This window comes from Saccoglossus kowalevskii, chromosome 4 (assembly GCF_978046115.1).
Source record: "Saccoglossus kowalevskii chromosome 4, keSacKowa6.1, whole genome shotgun sequence".
NCBI classification, from domain to species: domain Eukaryota; kingdom Metazoa; phylum Hemichordata; class Enteropneusta; family Harrimaniidae; genus Saccoglossus; species Saccoglossus kowalevskii.
In genome coordinates, this window is record NC_140644.1 from 20960382 (window position 1) to 20979550 (window position 19169).

The following is a 19169-nucleotide window of genomic DNA, read 5'->3' on the forward strand; positions in this document are numbered from 1 at the left end:
CGGCCAATTATGTATACAGCGGCTCAACGAGGTATTCTAAAACATTCGCTGCGAGCAGGGTTCGAATCTGCGCGGGGAGACCACATTGGATTTCAAGTCCAACGACTTAACCACTCGGCTATTACAGCAGATGATGCAATGACAAGTGCTCCTAGAAATTTTGGCTGAAAATTTGTTGTTATTTTATTTGCATTTTTTACATGACATTGACATGTTACATAACATTGACGTTAAGTTCACGCACTTGTTTTTTTTTACGACAAGTAAATGGCATTAAGTGATATATATATAATGTAAACTTGGTGCCAATGCGAATTATTTTCATAATTTGCATTCATTCTTGCGGTTGATCGACGGCCAATTATGTATACAGCGGCTCAACGAGGTGTTCTAAAACATTCGCTGCGAGCAGGGTTCGTACCTGCGCGTGGAGAGCCCATTGGATTTCAAGTCCAACGCCTTAACCACTCGGCCATCACAGCAGTTTATGCAATGACAAGTGCTCCTAAAAATGTGGCTTAAAATTTGTTGTTATTTTATTTGCATTTGTTACATGACATTGACATGTTACATAACATTGACGTCAAGTTCACGCACTTGTTTTTTTTTACGAGAAGTAAATGGCATTAAGTGATATATATATAATGTAAACTTGGTGCCAATGCGAATCATTTTCTTAATTTGCATGCGTTCTTTCGGTTGATCTACGGATAATCATGTATAATGCGGTGCAACGAGGTGTTCTAAAATATTCGCTGCGAGCAGGGTTCGAACCTGCGCGGGAAGACCCCATTGGATTTCGAGTCCAAAGCCTTAACCACTCGGCCATCACAGCAGTTGATGCAATGACAAGTGCTCCTAGAAATTTTGGCTTAAAATTTGTTGTTATTTTATTTGCATTTGTTACATAACATTGCCATGTTACATAACATTGACGTCAAGTTCACGCACTTGTTTTTCTCTTTTAAGAGATGTAAATGACATTAAGTCATATATATATTATTTAAACTTGGTGCCAATGCGAATCATTTTCATAATTTGCATTCATTCATGCGGTTGATCTACGGCCAATTATGTATACAGCGGCTCAACGAGGTGTTCTAAAACATTCGCTGCGAGCAGGGTTTGAACCTGCGTGGGGAGACCCCATTGTATTTCGAGTCCAACGCCTTAACCACTCGGCCATCACAGCAGTTGATGCAATGACAAGTGCTCCTAAAAATGTTGGCTTAAAATTTGTTGTTATTTTATATGCATTTGTTACATAACATTGCCATGTTACATAACATTGACGTCAAGTTCACGCACTTGTTTTTCTCTTTTAAGAGATGTAAATGGAATTAAGTCATATATATATATAATTTAAACTTGGTGCCAATGCGAATTATTTTCATAATTTGCATTCATTCTTGCGGTTGATCTACGGCCAATTATGTATACAGCGGCTCAACGAGGTGTTCTAAAACATTCGCTGCGAGCAGGGTTCGAACCTGCGCGGGGAGAGCCCATTGGATTTCAAGTCCAACGCCTTAACCACTCGGCCATCACAGCAGATTATGCATTGACAAGTGCTCCTAAAAATGTTGGCTTAAAATTTGTTGTTATTTTATTTTCATTTGTTACATGACATTGACGTCAAGTTAACGCACTTGTTTTTTATTTACGACAAGTAAATGGCATTAAGTGATATATATATATATATAAAGTAAACTTGGTGCCAATGCGAATCATTTTCTTAATTTGCATGCGATCTTGCGGTTGATCTACGGCCAATCATGTATACGGCGGTGCAACGAGGTGTTCTAAAACATTCACTGCGAGCAGGGTTCGAAACTGCGCGGGGAGACCCCATTAGATTTCGAGTCCAACGCCTTAACCACTCGGCCATCACAGCAGTTGATGCAATGGCAAGTGCTCCTAGAAATTTTGGCTGAAAATTTGTTGTTATTTTATTTGCATTTGTTACATAACATTGCCATGTTACATAACATTGACGTTAAGTTCACGCACTTGTTTTTTTTTACGACAAGTAAATGGCATTAAGTGATATATATATAATGTAAACTTGGTGCCAATGCGAATTATTTTCATAATTTGCATTCATTCTTGCGGTTGATCTACGGCCAATTATGTATACAGCGGCTCAACGAGGTGTTCTAAAACATTCGCTGCGAGCAGGGTTCGAACCTGCGCGGGGAGAGCCCATTGGATTTCAAGTCCAACGCCTTTTTTTTTTCTCTTTTATTAAAGACAGACCCACTGGTCTGCCTCATTATAAAGAATTTACATGTCAAAGGATCATTTACATTACATAAATTGCATCAAATGCGTAAACTAATAAAATAAAAGACTTAATATTACGTTTCAAATTGCTCATCATTTACAAGTATCCGGTTAAAAATTCTCCGGATTATAATGTATAAACGTTTCTAGAATCACAGTTAGGTACTGTGGTGCAATTTCTAATTACGATGGGAATATGGATACATAGTAGTATAATATAAGTCTTCAAGGAATAGTTAATCTATAATTTATCCCATTGACCATTGTAACTATGGAATTATTATAAGCATACAAACATTCAAAGTGGGCTAAGTCATCCCTTCGCAGGAAGCGATCATATTCAAATTTTATTTTGTTTTTTAATTGATATTTAAAATATTGTTTGGGGGGAATGTGATCTCCTTTGTTGATATAATATTTTCTTCGAATATATATACAATACTTTGTCAGCGATAAAAGCAAATTGATTGTATTCCAAAAATATTTATCATGTTTGTCTAAAAACCCAAAAATTATACTTTGTTGTTTGTCACCACTAAAAGATGGACACATTTTAAAAATTATGTCGAAAACGTATTTCCATAGTTGCTGTATTGTAGTACACTCTGCGAATAAATGAAGTGTATTTTCGTTTTCACATTTACAGAAATTACACAATGGAGAATCAATTTTCTCCATCTTATATAACGATACATTTGTAATAACAGCATTGTGAACAATCAGATAATCTAGATCCCTGAGGTATTTTTCTTTGGTATCCGTACGAATATTATTCCATATTTGTCTAAACTGTAAATTATTAAATTTGTTACACCAATATTCTGTACAGACAGGATTAAACTGTTGTGGGTGTATATCCACCTGGCATGAGTGAACCAATTGTGTTAATTCTTTTATCGAAAGTTTGCAGATATTCACGAGAGTGTCATCAATTTCGAACGCAACTACTGCGTTACACGTGGCAGAGTGGGTGTTTGATGCACAAAATTGAAGCCATTCCGAAGGTATCGAATTAAGTAGTTGTTGATATTGATTGGCAATCATTCGTTCACTCAGTTCAGATTGAGACGCACCACAAACTATTTCTACAATAGCCGCACATGTTACAATACTAGGCACGACTTCATAGAAGAGGTCTTTAACCTTCACAATATCAGCATTAATATAATCTTTGAAAAAAAGAGGTACGCCATTGTTGGTTATGTATGAATTAAAAAACAATGGTTCATGCCAAATTTCATTATTTGACTGTAGAGGGCGCCATCTGTTATTTACAACCAGTCTCCAAGCTTTTAGTATCTCTTGATAAAAAGGGGGGACATCCCCACATTTTGAAATGTCTATATTTATTTTGAAAATACTGGAGTCTAATTTCATATTTCTATACTTGTTTAAACAATACCACATAAAATATTTAAACTTATGAGTACATTCGGGGTCCATCATTGTCTTTACCCATTTTAAACGAAATGCAGCCTTTTTCGTACCAATATCAACCAGGTTCAACCCTCCGTGACTTACTGGCCTAGTTAGAACGTCATATTTAATAAGGTGCTTTTTACCGCTCCAGAAAAAGTTTGTAATATTTGTTTTCAGTTTGTTTACATACACATCAGGAATACATAACACAGAGAGAGTGTACCATAGAGTTGATGATACTAGGCTATTGATAATTAAGATTTTACCACTGTATGTCAGTTTTCGGTGGGACCACTGTTTCATAATTTTGGTACACTTGTTAATTCTTTTTTCCCAATTGTCTTCCAAATAATTACAGTTTTCATTTCCAACAATAATCCTTAGCAAGTTAATCTTATTTACACAGTGTTTTATGGGGAAAGGATTGTCAGTGCGCCCTCGCATTGTTCCGAGCCATAACAACTGCGTTTTATCATAGTTTAATTTTGCACCTGATGCGCCCTCATAGTCACTTAGAATTTCGAAAGACCTGTGTGCTGATTTGTCATCCCGGAGACAAAGCGTTGTGTCATCAGCATGTTGGTAAACAAGAGAAATATCTCGGCAGCCAGGCATACCAATGCCTGTGATTCCAGAGTTAGATTTGATAGCAGCATTAAGGGGTTCGGCGAACAATACATACAAAATTGCAGAAATTGGGCACCCTTGTCTTATGCCGCGAGTTACAGTGAATGGTTTTGACAGGTAGCCATTACACTTAATGCTGCTATTGGCGCCATTGTATAATACATTTATCCAATTCATGAAATCGTGTCCGAAATTAAAGGTCTTCAAGGTACTCATTAAATATTGGTGATCGACTCGATCAAATGCTTTCATTTGATCGAGTTTTAAAAAATACCTGACTGGTTCGTTTCATTGACGTAGTCGATGAGATGTAAATGGCATTAAGTGATATATATATAATGTAAACTTGGTGCCAATGCGAATCATTTTCTTAATTTGTATGCGTTCTTGCGGTTGATCTACGGCCAATCATGTATACAGCGGTGCAACGAGGTGTTCTAAAACATTCGCTGCGAGCAGGGTTCGAACGTGCGCGGGGAGACCCCATAGGATTTCGAGTCCAACGCCTTAACCACTCAGCCATCACAGCAGTTGATGCAATGACAAGTGCTCGTAAAAATTTTGGCTTCAAAATTGTTGTCATTTTATTTGCGTTCGCTACATGACTTTGCCATGTTACATCACATCGACGTCAAGTTCACGCAACCGTTTTTTCTCTTTTACGAGATGAAAATGGCATTAAGTGATATATATAATGTAAACTTGGTGCCAATGCGAATCATTTTCTTAATTTGCATGCGTTCTTGCAGTTGATCTACGGCCAATCATGTATACAGCGGTGCAACGAGGTGTTCTAAAACATTCGCTGCGTGCAGGGTTCGAACCTGCGCGGAGAGACCCCATTGGATTTCAAGTCCAACGCCTTAACCACTCGGCCATCACAGCAGTTGATGCAATCACAAGTGCTCCTAGAAATTTTGGCTTAAAATTTATTGTTATTATATTTTATTTGCATTTGTTACATGACATTGACATGTTACATAACATTGACGTCAAATTCACGCACTTGTTTTTCTTTTTTACGAGATGTAAATGGCATTAAGTGATATATATAATGTAAACGTGGTGCCAATGCGAATCATTTTCATAATTTGCATTCATTTATGCGGTTGATCTACGGCCAATTATGTATACAGCGGCTCAACGAGGTGTTCTAAAACATTCGCTGCGAGCAGGGTTCGAACCTGCGCGGGGAGACCCCATTGGATTTCAAGTCCAACGCCTTAACCACTCGGCCATCACAGCAGTTGATGCAATAACAAGTGCTCCTAAAAAATTTGGCTGAAAATTTGTTGTCATTTTATTTGCATGTGTTACATGACAATGGCATTGACGTCAAAAGTTCACGCACCTGTTTTTCTCTTTTAAGTGATGTAAATGGCATTAACTCATATATATATATAATGTAAACTTGGTGCCAATGCGAATCATTTTCATAATTTGCATGCTTTCTTGCGGTTGATCTACGCACAATCATGTATACAGCGGTGCAACGAGGTGTTCTAAAACATTCGCTGCGAGCAGGGTTCGAACCTGCGCGGGGAGACCCCATTGGATTTCAAGTCCAACGCCTTAACCACTCGGCCATCACAGCAGTTGATGCAATGACAAGTGCTCCTAAAAATGTTGGTTTAAAATTTGTTGTTATTTTATTTGCATTTGTTACATGACATTGACACATAACATTGACGTCAAGTTCACGCACTTGTTTTTCCTTTTTACGAGATGTAAATGGCATTAAGTGATATATATATAATGTAAACTTGGTGCCAATGCGAATCATTTTCTTAATTTGCATGCGTTCTTGCGGTTGATCTACGGCCAATTATGTATACAGCGGTGCAACGAGGTGTTCTAAAACATTCGCTGCGAGCAGGGTTCGAACCTGCGCGGGGAGACCCCATTGGATTTCAAGTCCAACGCCTTAACCACTCGGCCATCACAGCAGTTGATGCAATGACAAGTGCTCGTAAAAATTTTGGCTTCAGAATTGTTGTCATTTTATTTGCGTTCGCTACATGACTTTGTCATGTTACATCACATCGACGTCAAGTTCACGCAACCGTTTTTTCTCTTTTACGAGATGAAAATGGCATTAAGTGATATATATAATGTAAACTTGGTGCCAATGCGAATCATTTTCATAATTTGCATGCGTTCTTGCAGTTGATCTACGGCCAATCATGTATACAGCGGTGCAACGAGGTGTTCTAAAACATTCGGTGCGAGCAGGGTTCGAACCTGCGCGGAGAGACCGCATTGGATTTCAAGTCCAACGCCTTAACCACTCGGCCATCACAACAGTTGATGCAATGACAAGTGCTACTAAAAATGTTGGCTTAAAATTTGTTGTTATTTTATTTGCATTTGTTACATGACATTGACATAACATTGACGTCAAGTTCACGCACTTGTTTTTTTTTACGAGAAGTAAATGGCATTAAGTGATATATATATAATGTAAACTTGGTGCCAATGCGAATAATTTTCATAATTTGCATTCATTCTTGAGGTTGATCTACGGATAATCATGTATAATGCGGTGCAACGAGGTGTTCTAAAATATTCGCTGCGAGCAGGGTTCGAACCTGCGCGGAAAGACCGCATTAGATTTCAAGTCCAACGCCTTAACCACTCGGCCATCACAGCAGTTGATGCAATGACAAGTGCTCCTAAAAAATTTGGCTTAAAATTTGTTGTTATTTTATTTGCATTTGTTACATGACATTGACGTCAAGTTCACGCAACCGTTTTTTCTCTTTTACGAGATGAAAATGGCATTAAGTGATATATATAATGTAAACTTGGTGCCAATGCGAATCATTTTCTTAATTTGCATGCGTTCTTGCAGTTGATCTACGGCCAATTATGTATACAGCGGTTCAACGATCTGTTCTAGAACATTCGCTGCGAGCAGGGTTCGAACCTGCGCGGGGAGACCCCATTGGATTTCAAGTCCAACGCCTTAACCACTCGGCCATCACAGCAGTTGATGCAATGACAAGTGCTCGTAAAACTTTTGGCTTCAGAATTGTTGTCATTTTATTTGCGTTCGCTACATGACTTTGTCATGTTACATCACATCAACGTCAAGTTCACGCAACCGTTTTTTCTCTTTTACGAGATGAAAATGGCATTAAGTGATATATATAATGTAAACTTGGTGCCAATGCGAATCATTTTCTTAATTTGCATGCGTTCTTGCAGTTGATCTACGGCCAATCATGTATACAGCGGTGCAACGAGGTGTTCTAAAACATTCGCTGCGAGCAGGGTTCGAACCTGCGCGGAGAGACCGCATTGGATTTCAAGTCCAACGCCTTAACCACTCGGCCATCACAGCAGTTGATGCAATGACAAGTGCTCCTAAAAAAATTGGCTGAAAATTTCTTGTCATTTTATTTGCATGTGTTACATGACAATGCCATGCTACATGGCATTGACGTCAAAAGTTCGCGCACCAGTTTTTCTCTTTTAAGTGATGTAAATGGCATTAACTCATATATATATATAATGTAAACTTGGTGCCAATGCGAATCATTTTCACAATTTGCATGCTTTCTTGCGGTTGATCTACGCACAATCATGTATACAGCGGTTCAACGATCTGTTCTAGAACATTCGATGCGAGCAGGGTTCGAACCTGCGCGGGGAGACCCCATTAGATTTCAAGTCCAACGCCTTAACCACTCGGCCATCACAGCAGTTGATGCAATGGCAAGTGCTCCTAAAAAATTTGGCTGAAAATTTGTTGTCATTTTATTTGCATGTGTTACATGACAATGCCATGCTACATGGCATTGACGTCAAAAGTTCACGCTCCTGTTTTTCTCTTTTAAGTGATGTAAATGGCATTAACTTATATATATAAGGTAAACTTGGTGCCAATGCGGATCATTTTCATAATTTGCATGCTTTCTTGCGGTTGATCTACGCACAATCATGTATACAGCGGTGCAACAAGGTGTTCTAAAACATTCGCTGCGAGCAGGGTTCGAACCTGCGCGGGGAGACCCCATTGGATTTCAAGTCCAACGCCTTAACCACTCGGCCATCACAGCAGTTGATGCAATGACAAGTGCTCCTAAAAATGTTGGTTTAAAATTTGTTGTTATTTTATTTGCATTTGTTACATGACATTGACACATAACATTGACGTCAAGTTCACGCACTTGTTTTTCTTTTTTACGAGATGTAAATGGCATTAAGTGATATATATATAATGTAAACTTGGTGCCAATGCGAATCATTTTCTTAATTTGCATGCGTTCTTGCGGTTGATCTACGGCCAATTATGTATACAGCGGTTCAACGATCTGTTCTAGAACATTCGCTGCGAGCAGGGTTCGAACCTGCGCGGGGAGACCCCATTGGATTTCAAGTCCAACGCCTTAACCACTCGGCCATCACAGCAGTTGATGCAATGACAAGTGCTCGTAAAACTTTTGGCTTCAGAATTGTTGTCATTTTATTTGCGTTCGCTACATGACTTTGTCATGTTACATCACATCAACGTCAAGTTCACGCAACCGTTTTTTCTCTTTTACGAGATGAAAATGGCATTAAGTGATATATATAATGTAAACTTGGTGCCAATGCGAATCATTTTCTTAATTTGCATGCGTTCTTGCAGTTGATCTTCGGCCAATCATGTATACAGCGGTGCAACGAGGTGTTCTAAAACATTCGCTGCGAGCAGGGTTCGAACCTGCGCGGGGAGACCCCATTGGATTTCAAATCCAACGCCTTAACCACTCAGCCATCACAGCAGTTGATGCAATGACAAGTGCTCCTAAAAATGTTGGCTTAAAATTTGTTGTTATTTTATTTTATTTGCATTTGTTACATGACATTGACATGTTACATAACATTGACGTCAAGTTCACGCACTTGTTTGTTTTTTTACGACAAGTAAATGGTATTAAGTGATATATATATAATGTAAACTTGGTGCCACTGCGAATCATTTTCTTAATTTGCATGCGTTCTTGCGGTTGATCTACGGCCAATCATGTATACAGCGGTGCAACAAGGTGTTCTAAAACATTCGCTGCGAGCAGGGTTCGAACCTGCGCGGAGAGACCCCATTGGATTTCAAGTCCAACGCCTTAACCACTCGGCCATCACAGCAGTTGATGCAATGACAAGTGCTCCTAGAAATTTTGGCTTAAAATTTGTTGTTATTATATTTTATTTGCATTTGTTACATGACATTGACATGTTACATAACATTGACGTCAAATTCACGCACTTGTTTTTCTTTTTTACGAGATGTAAATGGCATTAAGTGATATATATAATGTAAACTTGGTGCCAATGCGAATTATTTTCTTAATTTGCATGTGTTCTTGCGGTTGATCTACGGCCAATCATGTATACAGCGGTGCAACGAGGTGTTCTAAAACATTCGCTGCGAGCAGGGTTAGAACCTGCGCGGGGAGACGCCATTGGATTTCAAGTCCAACGCCTTAACCACTCGGCCATCACAGCAGTTGATGCAATGACAAGTGCTCCTAAAAAATTTGGCTGAAAATTTGTTGTCATTTTATTTGCATATGTTACATGACAATGCCATGCTACATGGCATTGACGTCAAAAGTTCACGCACCTGTTTTTCTCTTTTAAGTGATGTAAATGGCATTAACTCATATATATATATATATATATAATGTAAACTTGGTGCCAATGCGAATCATTTTCATAATTTGCATGCTTTCTTGCGGTTGATCTACGCACAATCATGTATACAGCGGTTCAACGATCTATTCTAGAACATTCGCTGCGAGCAGGGTTCGAACCTGCGCGGGGAGACCCCATTAGATTTCAAGTCCAACGCCTTAACCACTAGGCCATCACAGCAGTTGATGCAATGACAAGTGCTCCTAAAAAATTTGGCTGAAACTTTGTTGTCATTTTATTCTCATGTGTTACATGACATTGCCATGTTACATAACATTGACGTCAAAAGTTCACGCACCTGTTTTTCTCTTTTAAGTGATGTAAATGGCATTAACCCATATATATATAATGTAAACTTGGTGCCAATGCGAATCATTTTCATAATTTGCATGCGTTCTTGCGGTTGATCTACGCACAATCATGTATACAGCGGTTCAACGATCTATTCTAGAACATTCGCTGCGAGCAGGGTTCGAACCTGCGCGGGGAGACCCCATTGGATTTCAAGTCCAACGCCTTAACCACTCGGCCATCACAGCAGTTGATGCAATGACAAGTGCTCCTAAAAATGTTGGCTTAAAATTTGTTATTTTATTTGCCGTTGTTACATGACATTGACACATAACATTGACGTCAAGTTCACGCACTTGTTTTTCTTTTTTACGAGATGTAAATGGCATTAAGTGATATATATATAATGTAAACTTGGTGCCAATGCGAATCATTTTCTTAATTTGCATGCGTTCTTGCGGTTGATCTACGCACAATCATGTATACAGCGGTGCAACGAGGTGTTCTAAAACATTCGCTGCGAGCAGGGTTCGAACCTGCGCGGGGAGACCCCATTGGATTTCAAGTCCAACGCCTTAACCACTCAGCCATCACAGCAGATGATGCAATGACAAGTGCTCCTAAAAATGTTGGCTTAAAATTTGTTGTTATTTTATTTTATTTGCATTTGTTACATGACATTGACATGTTACATAACATTGACGTCAAGTTCACGCACTTGTTTGTTTTTTACGACAAGTAAATGGTATTAAGTGATATATATATAATGTAAACTTGGTGCCACTGCGAATCATTTTCTTAATTTGCATGCGTTCTTGCGGTTGATCTACGCACAATCATGTATACAGCGGTGCAACGAGGTGTTCTAAAACATTCGCTGCGAGCAGGGTTCGAACCTGCGCGGAGAGACCCCATTGGATTTCAAGTCCAACGCCTTAACCACTCGGCCATCACAGCAGTTGATGCAATGACAAGTGCTCCTAGAAATTTTGGCTTAAAATTTGTTGTTATTATATTTTATTTGCATTTATTACATGACATTGACATGTTACATAACATTGACGTCAAATTCACGCACTTGTTTTTCTTTTTTACGAGATGTAAATGGCATTAAGTGATATATATAATGTAAACTTGGTGCCAATGCGAATCATTTTCTTAATTTGCATGAGTTCTTGCGGTTGATCTACGGCCAATCATGTATACAGCGGTGCAACGAGGTGTTCTAAAACATTCGCTGCGAGCAGGGTTAGAACCTGCGCGGGGAGACCCCATTGGATTTCAAGTCCAACGCCTTAACCACTCGGCCATCACAGCAGTTGATGCAATGACAAGTGCTCCTAAAAAATTTGGCTGAAACTTTGTTGTCATTTTATTTGCATGTGTTACATGACATTGCCATGTTACATAACATTGACGTCAAAAGTTCACGCACCTGTTTTTCTCTTTTAAGTGATGTAAATGGCATTAACCCATATATATATAATGTAAACTTGGTGCCAATGCGAATCATTTTCATAATTTGCATGCGTTCTTGCGGTTGATCTACGCACAATCATGTATACAGCGGTGCAACGAGGTGTTCTAAAACATTCGCTGCGAGCAGGGTTCGAACCTGCGCGGGGAGACCCCATTAGATTTCAAGTCCAACGCCTTAACCACTCGGCCATCACAGCAGTTGATGCCATGACAAGTGCTCGTAAAAATTTTGGCTTCAGAATTGTTGTTATTTTATTTGCGCTCGCTACATGACTTTGTCATGTTACATCACATCAACGTCAAGTTCACGCAACCGTTTTTTCTCTTTTACGAGATGAAAATGGCATTAAGTGATATATATATATATATATAATGTAAACTTGGTGCCACTGCGAATCATTTTCTTAATTTGCATGCGTTCTTGCGGTTGATCTACGGCCAATTATGTATACAGCGGTGCAACGAGGTGTTCTAAAACATTCGCTGCGAGCAGAGTTCGAACCTGCGCGGGGAGACCCCATTGGATTTCAAGTCCAACGCCTTAATCACTCGGCCATCACAGCAGTTGATGCAATGACAAGTGCTCGTAAAAATTTTGGCTTCAGAATTGTTGTCATTTTATTTGCGTTCGCTACATGACTTTGTCATGTTACATCACATCAACGTCAAGTTCACGCAACCGTTTTTTCTCTTTTACGAGATGAAAATGGCATTAAGTGATATATATAATGTAAACTTGGTGCCAATGCGAATCATTTTCTTAATTTGCAGTTGATCTACGGCCAATCATGTATACAGCGGCGCAACGAGGTGTTCTAAAACATTCGCTGCGAGCAGTGTTCGAACCTGCGCGGGGAGACCCCATTGGATTTCAAGTCCAGCAACGCCTTAACCACTCGGCCATCACAGCAGTTTATGCAATTAAAAGTGCTCCTAAAACTTTTGGCTTCAAAATTGTTGTCATTATATAATATAAACTTCGTGCCAATGCGAATCATTTTCTTAATTTGCATGCGTTCTTGCGGTTGTCCCCCAACGGCCAACAATGTTTAAAGCGGTGCAACGAGGTGTTCAAAAACCTTCGCTGCGAGCAGGGTTCGAACCTGCACGGGGATACCCCATTGGATTTCAAGTCCAACGCCTTAAACACTCGGCCATCACAGCAGTTGATGCAATAGCAAGTGCTCCTAAAAATTTTGGCTTCAAAATTGTTGTCATTTTATTTGTATTTGTTACATGACATGTTACATGGCATTGACGTCAAAAGTTCACGCACCTGTTTTTCTCTTTTAAGTGATGTAAATGGCATTAACTCATATAAATATATAATGTAAACTTGGTGCCAATGCGAATCATTTTCATAATTTGCATGCTTTCTTGCGGTTGATCTACGCACAATCATGTATACAGCGGTGCAATGAGGTGTTCTAAAACATTCGCTGCGAGCAGGGTTCGAATCTGCGCGGGGAGACCCCATTGGATTTCAAGTCCAACGCCTTAACCACTCGGTCATCACAGCAGTTGATGCAATGACAAGTGCTCCTAGAAATTTTGGCTGAAAATTTGTTGTTATTTTATTTGCATTTGTTACATAACATTGCCATGTTACATAACATTGACGTCAAGTTCACGCACTTGTTTTTCTCTTTTAAGAGATGTAAATGGCATTAAGTCATATATATATTATTTAAACTTGGTGCCAATGCGAATCATTTTCATAATTTGCATTCATTCATGCGGTTGATCTACGGCCTATTATATATACAGCGGCTCAACGAGGTGTTCTAAAACATTCGCTGCGATCAGGGTTTGAACCTGCGCGGGGAGGCCCCATTGGATTTCGAGTCCAACTCCTTAACCACTGGGCCATCACAGCAGTTGATGCAATGACAAGTGCTCCTAAAAATGTTGGCTTAAAATTTGTTGTTATTTTATTTGCATTTGTTACATGACATTAACTTCAAATTCACACACTTGTTTTTCTTTTTTACGAGATGTAAATGGCATTAAGTGATATATATAATGTAAACTTGGTGCCAATGCGAATCATTTTCTTAATTTGCATGCGATCTTGCGGTTGATCTACGGCCAATCATGTATACAGCGGTGCAACGATGTGTTCTTAAACATTCACTGCGAGCAGGGTTCGAAACTGCGCGGGTAGACCCCATTGGATTTCGAGTCCAACGCCTTAACCACTCGGCCATCACAGCAGTTGATACAATGACAAGTGCTCCTAGAAATTTTGGATGAAAATTTGTTGTTATTTTATTTGATTTTGTTACATAACATTGCCATGTTACATAACATTGACGTCAAGTTCACGCACTTGTTTGTTTTTTACGAGAAGTAAATGGCATTAAGTGATATATATAATGTAAACTTGGTGCCAATGCGAATAATTTTCATAATTTGCATTCATTCTTGCGGTTGATCTACGGCCAATTATGTATAATGCGGTGCAACGAGGTGTTCTAAAACATTGGCTGCAAGCAGGGTTCGAACCTGCGCGGGGAGACCCCATTGGATTTCAAGTCCAACGCCTTAACCACTCGGCCATCACAGCAGTTGATGCAATGGCAAGTGCTCCTAAAAATTTTGGCTTCAAAATTGTTGTCATTTTATTTGTATTTGTTACATGACATGTTACATAACATTGACGTCAAGTTCACGCACTTGTTTTTCTTTTTTACGAGACGTAAATGGCATTAAGTGATATATATATATAATGTAAACTTGGTGCCAATGCGAATCATTTTCTTAATTTGCATGCGTTCTTGCGGTTGATCTACGGCCAATCATGTATACAGCGGTTCAACGATCTATTCTAGAACATTCGTTGCGAGCAGGGTTTGAACCTGCGCGGGGAGACCTCATTAGATTTCAAGTCCAACGCCTTAACCACTCGGCCATCACAGCAGTTGATGCAATGACAAGTGCTCCTAAAAAATTTGGCTGAAAATTTGTTGTCATTTTATTTGCATGTGTTACATGACATTGCCATGTTACATAACATTGACGTCAAGTTCACGCACCTGTTTTTCTCTTTTAAGTGATGTAAATGGCATTAACTCATATATATATATAATGTAAACTTGGTGCCAATGAGAATCATTTTCATAATTTGCATGCGTTCTTGCGGTTGATCTACGCACAATCATGTATACAGCGGTGCAACGAGGTGTTCTAAAACATTCGCTGCGAGCAGGGTTCGAACCTGCGCGGGGAGACCCGATTGGATTTCAAGTACAACGCCTTAACCACTCGGCCATCACAGCAGTTGATGAAATGACAAGTGCTCCGAAAAATGTTGGCTTAAAATTTGTTGTTATTTTATTTGCATTTGTTACATGACATTGACATGATACATAACATTGACGTCAAATTCACGCACTTGTTTTTCTTTTTTACGAGATGTAAATGGCATTAAGTGATATATATATAATGTAAACTTGGTGCCAATGCGAATCATTTTCTAATTTGCATGCGTTCTTGCGGTTGATCTACGGCCAATCATGTATACAGCGGTGCAATGAGGTGTTCTAAAACATTCGCTGCGAGCAGGGTTCGAACCTGCGCGGGGAGACCCCATTGGATTTCAAGTCCAACGCCTTAACCACTCGGCCATCACAGCAGTTGATGCAATGACAAGTGCTAAAAAAAATTTTGGCTGAAAAATTGTTGTCATTTTCTTTGCATGTGTTACATGACATTGACATGTTACATGAAATTGACATCAAGTTCACCCACTTGTTTTTCTCTTTTACGAGACGTGAATGGCATTAAGTGATATATATATATAATGTAAACTTGGTGCCAATGCGAATCATTTCAAGTCCAACGCCTTAACCACTCGGCCATCACAGCAGTTGATGCAATGACAAGTGCTCCTAAAAAATTTGGCTGAAAATTTGTTGTCATTTTATTTGCATGTGTTACATGACATTGCCATGTTACATAACATTGACGTCAAGTTCACGCACCTGTTTTTCTCTTTTAAGTGATGTAAATGGCATTAACTCATATATATATATAATGTAAACTTGGTGCCAATGAGAATCATTTTCATAATTTGCATGCGTTCTTGCGGTTGATCTACGCACAATCATGTATACAGCGGTGCAACGAGGTGTTCTAAAACATTCGCTGCGAGCAGGGTTCGAACCTGCTGCGCGGGGAGACCCCATTAGATTTCAAGTCCAACAACGCCTTAACCACTCGGCCATCACAGCAGTTTATGCAATTAAAAGTGCTCCTAAAACTTTTGGCTTCAAAATTGTTGTCATTATATAATATAAACTTCGTGCCAATGCGAATCATTTTCTTAATTTGCATGCGTTCTTGCGGTTGTCCCCCAACAGCCAACAATGTTTAAAGCGGTGCAACGAGGTGTTCAAAAACCCTCGCTGCGAGCAGGGTTCGAACCTGCACGGGGATACCCCATTGGATTTCAAGTCCAACGCCTTAAACACTCGGCCATCACAGCAGTTGATGCAATGGCAAGTGATCCTAAAAATTTTGGCTTCAAAATTGTTGTCATTTTATTTGTATTTGTTACATGACATGTTACATAACATTGACGTCAAGTTCACGCACTTGTTTTTCTTTTTTACGAGACGTAAATGGCATTAAGTGATATATATATATAATGTAAACTTGGTGCCAATGCGAATCATTTTCTTAATTTGCATGTGTTCTTGCGGTTGATCTACGGCCAATCATGTATACAGCGGTGCAACGAGGTGTTCTAAAACATTCGCTGCGAGCAGGGTTCAAACCTGCTGCGCGGGGAGACCCCATTGGATTTCAAGTCCAACGCCTTAACCACTCGGCCATCACAGCAGTTGATGCAATGACAAGTGCTCCTAAAAATGTTGGCTTAAAATTTGTTGTTATTTTATTTGCAATTGTTACATGACATGATACATAACATTGACGTCAAGTTCACGCACATGTTTTTCTTTTTTACGAAATGTAAATGGCATTAAGTGATATATATATATAATGTAAACTTGGTGCCAATGCGAATCATTTTCTTAATTTGCATGCGTTCTTGCGGTTGATCTACGCACAATCATGTATACAGCGGTGCAACGACGTGTTCTAAAACATTCGCTGCGAGCAGGGTTCGAACATGCTGCGCGGGGAGACCCCATTAGATTTCAAGTCCAACAACGCCTTAACCACTCGGCCATCACAGCAGTTTATGCAATTAAAAGTGCTCCTAAAACTTTTGGCTTCAAAATTGTTGTCATTATATAATATAAACTTCGTGCCAATGCGAATCATTTTCTTAATTTGCATGCGTTCTTGCGGTTGTCCCCCAACGGCCAACAATGTTTAAAGCGGTGCAACGAGGTGTTCAAAAACCTTCGCTGCGAGCAGGGTTCGAACCTGCACGGGGATACCCCATTGGATTTCAAGTCCAACGCCTTAAACACTCGGCCATCACAGCAGTTGATGCAATGGCAAGTGCTCCTAAAAATTTTGGCTTCAAAATTGTTGTCATTTTATTTGTATTTGTTACATGACATGTTACATAACATTGACGTCAAGTTCACGCACTTGTTTTTCTTTTTTACGAGACGTAAATGGCATTAAGTGATATATATATATAATGTAAACTTGGTGCCAATGCGAATCATTTTCTTAATTTGCATGTGTTCTTGCGGTTGATCTACGGCCAATCATGTATACAGCGGTGCAACGAGGTGTTCTAAAACATTCGCTGCGAGCAGGGTTCAAACCTGCTGCGCGGGGAGACCCCATTGGATTTCAAGTCCAACGCCTTAACCACTCGGCCATCACAGCAGTTGATGCAATGACAAGTGCTCCTAAAAATGTTGGCTTAAAATTTGTTGTTATTTTATTTGCAATTGTTACATGACATGATACATAACATTGACGTCAAGTTCACGCACATGTTTTTCTTTTTTACGAAATGTAAATGGCATTAAGTGATATATATATATATATGTATATATATAATGTAAACTTGGTGCCAATGTGAATCATTTTCTTAATTTGCGTGTGTTCTTGCGGTTGATCTACGCACAATCATGTATACAGCGGTGCAACGAGGTGTTCTAAAACATACGCTGCGAGCAGGGTTCGAACCTGCGCGGGGAGACCCCATTGGATTTCAAGTCCAACGGCTTAACCACTCGGCCATCACAGCAGTTGATGCAATGACAAGTGCTCCTAAAAATGTTGGCTTAAAATTTGTTGTTATTTTATTTGCATTTGTTACATGACATTACATTGACGTCAAGTTCACGCACTTGTTTCTCTCTTTTAAGAGATGTAAATGGCACCAAGTCATATATATATAATGTAAACTTGGTGCCAATGCGAATTATTTTCTTAAATTGCATGCGTTCTTGCGGTTGATCTACGGCCAATCATGTATACAGCGGTGCAACGAGGTGTTCTAAAACATTCGCTGCGAGCAGGGTTCGAACCTGCGCGGGGAGACCCCATTGGATTTCAAGTCCAACGCCTTAACCACTCGGCCATCACAGCAGTTGATGCAATGACAAGTGCTAAAAAAAATTTTGGCTGAAAAATTGTTGTCATTTTCTTTGCATGTGTTACATGACATTGACATGTTACATGAAATTGACATCAAGTTCACCCACTTGTTTTTCTCTTTTACGAGACGTGAATGGCATTAAGTGATATATATATATAATGTAAACTTGGTGCCAATGCGAATCATTTCAAGTCCAACGCCTTAACCACTCGGCCATCACAGCAGTTGATGCAATGACAAGTGCTCCTAAAAAATTTGGCTGAAAATTTGTTGTCATTTTATTTGCATGTGTTACATGACATTGCCATGTTACATAACATTGACGTCAAGTTCACGCACCTGTTTTTCTCTTTTAAGTGATGTAAATGGCATTAACTCATATATATATATAATGTAAACTTGGTGCCAATGAGAATCATTTTCATAATTTGCATGCGTTCTTGCGGTTGATCTACGCACAATCATGTATACAGCGGTGCAACGAGGTGTTCTAAAACATTCGCTGCGAGCAGGGTTCGAACCTGCGCGGGGAGACCCCATTGGATTTCAAGTCCAACGCCTTAACCACTCGGCCATCACAGCAGTTGATGCAATGACAAGTGCTAAAAAAAATTTTGGCTGAAAAATTGTTGTCATTTTCTTTGCATGTGTTACATGACATTGACATGTTACATGAAATTGACATCAAGTTCACCCACTTGTTTTTCTCTTTTACGAGACGTGAATGGCATTAAGTGATATATATATATAATGTAAACTTGGTGCCAATGCGAATCATTTTCTTAATTTGCATGTGTTCTTGCGGTTGATCTACGGCCAATCATGTATACAGCGGTGCAACGAGGTGTTCTAAAACATT

General features: G+C 39.3%; 46 non-coding genes across 46 annotated transcripts; all 46 read right to left on the reverse strand.

Annotated features, from left to right (window-relative positions):
- Positions 1–46: 46 nt before the first annotated feature.
- Positions 47–128, reverse strand: TRNAS-UGA (transfer RNA serine (anticodon UGA)). Its single transcript has one exon. It is a non-coding gene; the product is annotated as a tRNA-Ser (tRNA).
- Positions 129–400: 272 nt separating this feature from the next.
- TRNAS-UGA (transfer RNA serine (anticodon UGA)) lies at positions 401–482 on the reverse strand. Its single transcript has one exon. It is a non-coding gene; the product is annotated as a tRNA-Ser (tRNA).
- Positions 483–753: 271 nt separating this feature from the next.
- Positions 754–835, reverse strand: TRNAS-CGA (transfer RNA serine (anticodon CGA)). Its single transcript has one exon. It is a non-coding gene; the product is annotated as a tRNA-Ser (tRNA).
- Positions 836–1110: 275 nt separating this feature from the next.
- Positions 1111–1192, reverse strand: TRNAS-CGA (transfer RNA serine (anticodon CGA)). Its single transcript has one exon. It is a non-coding gene; the product is annotated as a tRNA-Ser (tRNA).
- A 277-nt stretch (positions 1193–1469) lies between these two features.
- On the reverse strand, positions 1470–1551 carry TRNAS-UGA (transfer RNA serine (anticodon UGA)). Its single transcript has one exon. It is a non-coding gene; the product is annotated as a tRNA-Ser (tRNA).
- Positions 1552–1812: 261 nt separating this feature from the next.
- TRNAS-CGA (transfer RNA serine (anticodon CGA)) lies at positions 1813–1894 on the reverse strand. The gene has a single exon. It is a non-coding gene; the product is annotated as a tRNA-Ser (tRNA).
- A 2882-nt stretch (positions 1895–4776) lies between these two features.
- Positions 4777–4858, reverse strand: TRNAS-CGA (transfer RNA serine (anticodon CGA)). The gene has a single exon. It is a non-coding gene; the product is annotated as a tRNA-Ser (tRNA).
- Positions 4859–5132: 274 nt separating this feature from the next.
- On the reverse strand, positions 5133–5214 carry TRNAS-UGA (transfer RNA serine (anticodon UGA)). The gene has a single exon. It is a non-coding gene; the product is annotated as a tRNA-Ser (tRNA).
- Positions 5215–5492: 278 nt separating this feature from the next.
- TRNAS-UGA (transfer RNA serine (anticodon UGA)) lies at positions 5493–5574 on the reverse strand. Its single transcript has one exon. It is a non-coding gene; the product is annotated as a tRNA-Ser (tRNA).
- Positions 5575–5841: 267 nt separating this feature from the next.
- On the reverse strand, positions 5842–5923 carry TRNAS-UGA (transfer RNA serine (anticodon UGA)). Its single transcript has one exon. It is a non-coding gene; the product is annotated as a tRNA-Ser (tRNA).
- Positions 5924–6193: 270 nt separating this feature from the next.
- TRNAS-UGA (transfer RNA serine (anticodon UGA)) lies at positions 6194–6275 on the reverse strand. Its single transcript has one exon. It is a non-coding gene; the product is annotated as a tRNA-Ser (tRNA).
- A 274-nt stretch (positions 6276–6549) lies between these two features.
- On the reverse strand, positions 6550–6631 carry TRNAS-UGA (transfer RNA serine (anticodon UGA)). Its single transcript has one exon. It is a non-coding gene; the product is annotated as a tRNA-Ser (tRNA).
- A 265-nt stretch (positions 6632–6896) lies between these two features.
- TRNAS-UGA (transfer RNA serine (anticodon UGA)) lies at positions 6897–6978 on the reverse strand. The gene has a single exon. It is a non-coding gene; the product is annotated as a tRNA-Ser (tRNA).
- A 256-nt stretch (positions 6979–7234) lies between these two features.
- On the reverse strand, positions 7235–7316 carry TRNAS-UGA (transfer RNA serine (anticodon UGA)). The gene has a single exon. It is a non-coding gene; the product is annotated as a tRNA-Ser (tRNA).
- Positions 7317–7590: 274 nt separating this feature from the next.
- Positions 7591–7672, reverse strand: TRNAS-UGA (transfer RNA serine (anticodon UGA)). Its single transcript has one exon. It is a non-coding gene; the product is annotated as a tRNA-Ser (tRNA).
- Positions 7673–7951: 279 nt separating this feature from the next.
- Positions 7952–8033, reverse strand: TRNAS-UGA (transfer RNA serine (anticodon UGA)). The gene has a single exon. It is a non-coding gene; the product is annotated as a tRNA-Ser (tRNA).
- A 275-nt stretch (positions 8034–8308) lies between these two features.
- Positions 8309–8390, reverse strand: TRNAS-UGA (transfer RNA serine (anticodon UGA)). Its single transcript has one exon. It is a non-coding gene; the product is annotated as a tRNA-Ser (tRNA).
- Positions 8391–8660: 270 nt separating this feature from the next.
- Positions 8661–8742, reverse strand: TRNAS-UGA (transfer RNA serine (anticodon UGA)). Its single transcript has one exon. It is a non-coding gene; the product is annotated as a tRNA-Ser (tRNA).
- Positions 8743–9016: 274 nt separating this feature from the next.
- On the reverse strand, positions 9017–9098 carry TRNAS-UGA (transfer RNA serine (anticodon UGA)). Its single transcript has one exon. It is a non-coding gene; the product is annotated as a tRNA-Ser (tRNA).
- Positions 9099–9377: 279 nt separating this feature from the next.
- On the reverse strand, positions 9378–9459 carry TRNAS-UGA (transfer RNA serine (anticodon UGA)). The gene has a single exon. It is a non-coding gene; the product is annotated as a tRNA-Ser (tRNA).
- A 278-nt stretch (positions 9460–9737) lies between these two features.
- On the reverse strand, positions 9738–9819 carry TRNAS-UGA (transfer RNA serine (anticodon UGA)). Its single transcript has one exon. It is a non-coding gene; the product is annotated as a tRNA-Ser (tRNA).
- Positions 9820–10106: 287 nt separating this feature from the next.
- TRNAS-UGA (transfer RNA serine (anticodon UGA)) lies at positions 10107–10188 on the reverse strand. The gene has a single exon. It is a non-coding gene; the product is annotated as a tRNA-Ser (tRNA).
- A 277-nt stretch (positions 10189–10465) lies between these two features.
- On the reverse strand, positions 10466–10547 carry TRNAS-UGA (transfer RNA serine (anticodon UGA)). Its single transcript has one exon. It is a non-coding gene; the product is annotated as a tRNA-Ser (tRNA).
- A 267-nt stretch (positions 10548–10814) lies between these two features.
- TRNAS-UGA (transfer RNA serine (anticodon UGA)) lies at positions 10815–10896 on the reverse strand. The gene has a single exon. It is a non-coding gene; the product is annotated as a tRNA-Ser (tRNA).
- Positions 10897–11174: 278 nt separating this feature from the next.
- TRNAS-UGA (transfer RNA serine (anticodon UGA)) lies at positions 11175–11256 on the reverse strand. Its single transcript has one exon. It is a non-coding gene; the product is annotated as a tRNA-Ser (tRNA).
- A 278-nt stretch (positions 11257–11534) lies between these two features.
- Positions 11535–11616, reverse strand: TRNAS-UGA (transfer RNA serine (anticodon UGA)). Its single transcript has one exon. It is a non-coding gene; the product is annotated as a tRNA-Ser (tRNA).
- A 277-nt stretch (positions 11617–11893) lies between these two features.
- On the reverse strand, positions 11894–11975 carry TRNAS-UGA (transfer RNA serine (anticodon UGA)). Its single transcript has one exon. It is a non-coding gene; the product is annotated as a tRNA-Ser (tRNA).
- A 284-nt stretch (positions 11976–12259) lies between these two features.
- TRNAS-UGA (transfer RNA serine (anticodon UGA)) lies at positions 12260–12341 on the reverse strand. The gene has a single exon. It is a non-coding gene; the product is annotated as a tRNA-Ser (tRNA).
- A 262-nt stretch (positions 12342–12603) lies between these two features.
- Positions 12604–12688, reverse strand: TRNAS-UGA (transfer RNA serine (anticodon UGA)). Its single transcript has one exon. It is a non-coding gene; the product is annotated as a tRNA-Ser (tRNA).
- A 172-nt stretch (positions 12689–12860) lies between these two features.
- On the reverse strand, positions 12861–12942 carry TRNAS-UGA (transfer RNA serine (anticodon UGA)). The gene has a single exon. It is a non-coding gene; the product is annotated as a tRNA-Ser (tRNA).
- A 273-nt stretch (positions 12943–13215) lies between these two features.
- On the reverse strand, positions 13216–13297 carry TRNAS-UGA (transfer RNA serine (anticodon UGA)). The gene has a single exon. It is a non-coding gene; the product is annotated as a tRNA-Ser (tRNA).
- Positions 13298–13572: 275 nt separating this feature from the next.
- Positions 13573–13654, reverse strand: TRNAS-CGA (transfer RNA serine (anticodon CGA)). The gene has a single exon. It is a non-coding gene; the product is annotated as a tRNA-Ser (tRNA).
- Positions 13655–13909: 255 nt separating this feature from the next.
- On the reverse strand, positions 13910–13991 carry TRNAS-CGA (transfer RNA serine (anticodon CGA)). Its single transcript has one exon. It is a non-coding gene; the product is annotated as a tRNA-Ser (tRNA).
- Positions 13992–14262: 271 nt separating this feature from the next.
- TRNAS-UGA (transfer RNA serine (anticodon UGA)) lies at positions 14263–14344 on the reverse strand. Its single transcript has one exon. It is a non-coding gene; the product is annotated as a tRNA-Ser (tRNA).
- Positions 14345–14615: 271 nt separating this feature from the next.
- On the reverse strand, positions 14616–14697 carry TRNAS-UGA (transfer RNA serine (anticodon UGA)). The gene has a single exon. It is a non-coding gene; the product is annotated as a tRNA-Ser (tRNA).
- Positions 14698–14974: 277 nt separating this feature from the next.
- TRNAS-UGA (transfer RNA serine (anticodon UGA)) lies at positions 14975–15056 on the reverse strand. The gene has a single exon. It is a non-coding gene; the product is annotated as a tRNA-Ser (tRNA).
- Positions 15057–15330: 274 nt separating this feature from the next.
- On the reverse strand, positions 15331–15412 carry TRNAS-UGA (transfer RNA serine (anticodon UGA)). The gene has a single exon. It is a non-coding gene; the product is annotated as a tRNA-Ser (tRNA).
- A 510-nt stretch (positions 15413–15922) lies between these two features.
- On the reverse strand, positions 15923–16010 carry TRNAS-UGA (transfer RNA serine (anticodon UGA)). Its single transcript has one exon. It is a non-coding gene; the product is annotated as a tRNA-Ser (tRNA).
- A 172-nt stretch (positions 16011–16182) lies between these two features.
- Positions 16183–16264, reverse strand: TRNAS-UGA (transfer RNA serine (anticodon UGA)). The gene has a single exon. It is a non-coding gene; the product is annotated as a tRNA-Ser (tRNA).
- A 271-nt stretch (positions 16265–16535) lies between these two features.
- Positions 16536–16620, reverse strand: TRNAS-UGA (transfer RNA serine (anticodon UGA)). Its single transcript has one exon. It is a non-coding gene; the product is annotated as a tRNA-Ser (tRNA).
- A 271-nt stretch (positions 16621–16891) lies between these two features.
- Positions 16892–16979, reverse strand: TRNAS-UGA (transfer RNA serine (anticodon UGA)). The gene has a single exon. It is a non-coding gene; the product is annotated as a tRNA-Ser (tRNA).
- A 172-nt stretch (positions 16980–17151) lies between these two features.
- TRNAS-UGA (transfer RNA serine (anticodon UGA)) lies at positions 17152–17233 on the reverse strand. Its single transcript has one exon. It is a non-coding gene; the product is annotated as a tRNA-Ser (tRNA).
- A 271-nt stretch (positions 17234–17504) lies between these two features.
- Positions 17505–17589, reverse strand: TRNAS-UGA (transfer RNA serine (anticodon UGA)). The gene has a single exon. It is a non-coding gene; the product is annotated as a tRNA-Ser (tRNA).
- A 285-nt stretch (positions 17590–17874) lies between these two features.
- Positions 17875–17956, reverse strand: TRNAS-UGA (transfer RNA serine (anticodon UGA)). Its single transcript has one exon. It is a non-coding gene; the product is annotated as a tRNA-Ser (tRNA).
- A 262-nt stretch (positions 17957–18218) lies between these two features.
- Positions 18219–18300, reverse strand: TRNAS-UGA (transfer RNA serine (anticodon UGA)). The gene has a single exon. It is a non-coding gene; the product is annotated as a tRNA-Ser (tRNA).
- Positions 18301–18810: 510 nt separating this feature from the next.
- TRNAS-UGA (transfer RNA serine (anticodon UGA)) lies at positions 18811–18892 on the reverse strand. Its single transcript has one exon. It is a non-coding gene; the product is annotated as a tRNA-Ser (tRNA).
- Between the last annotated feature and the right edge of the window lie 277 nt (positions 18893–19169).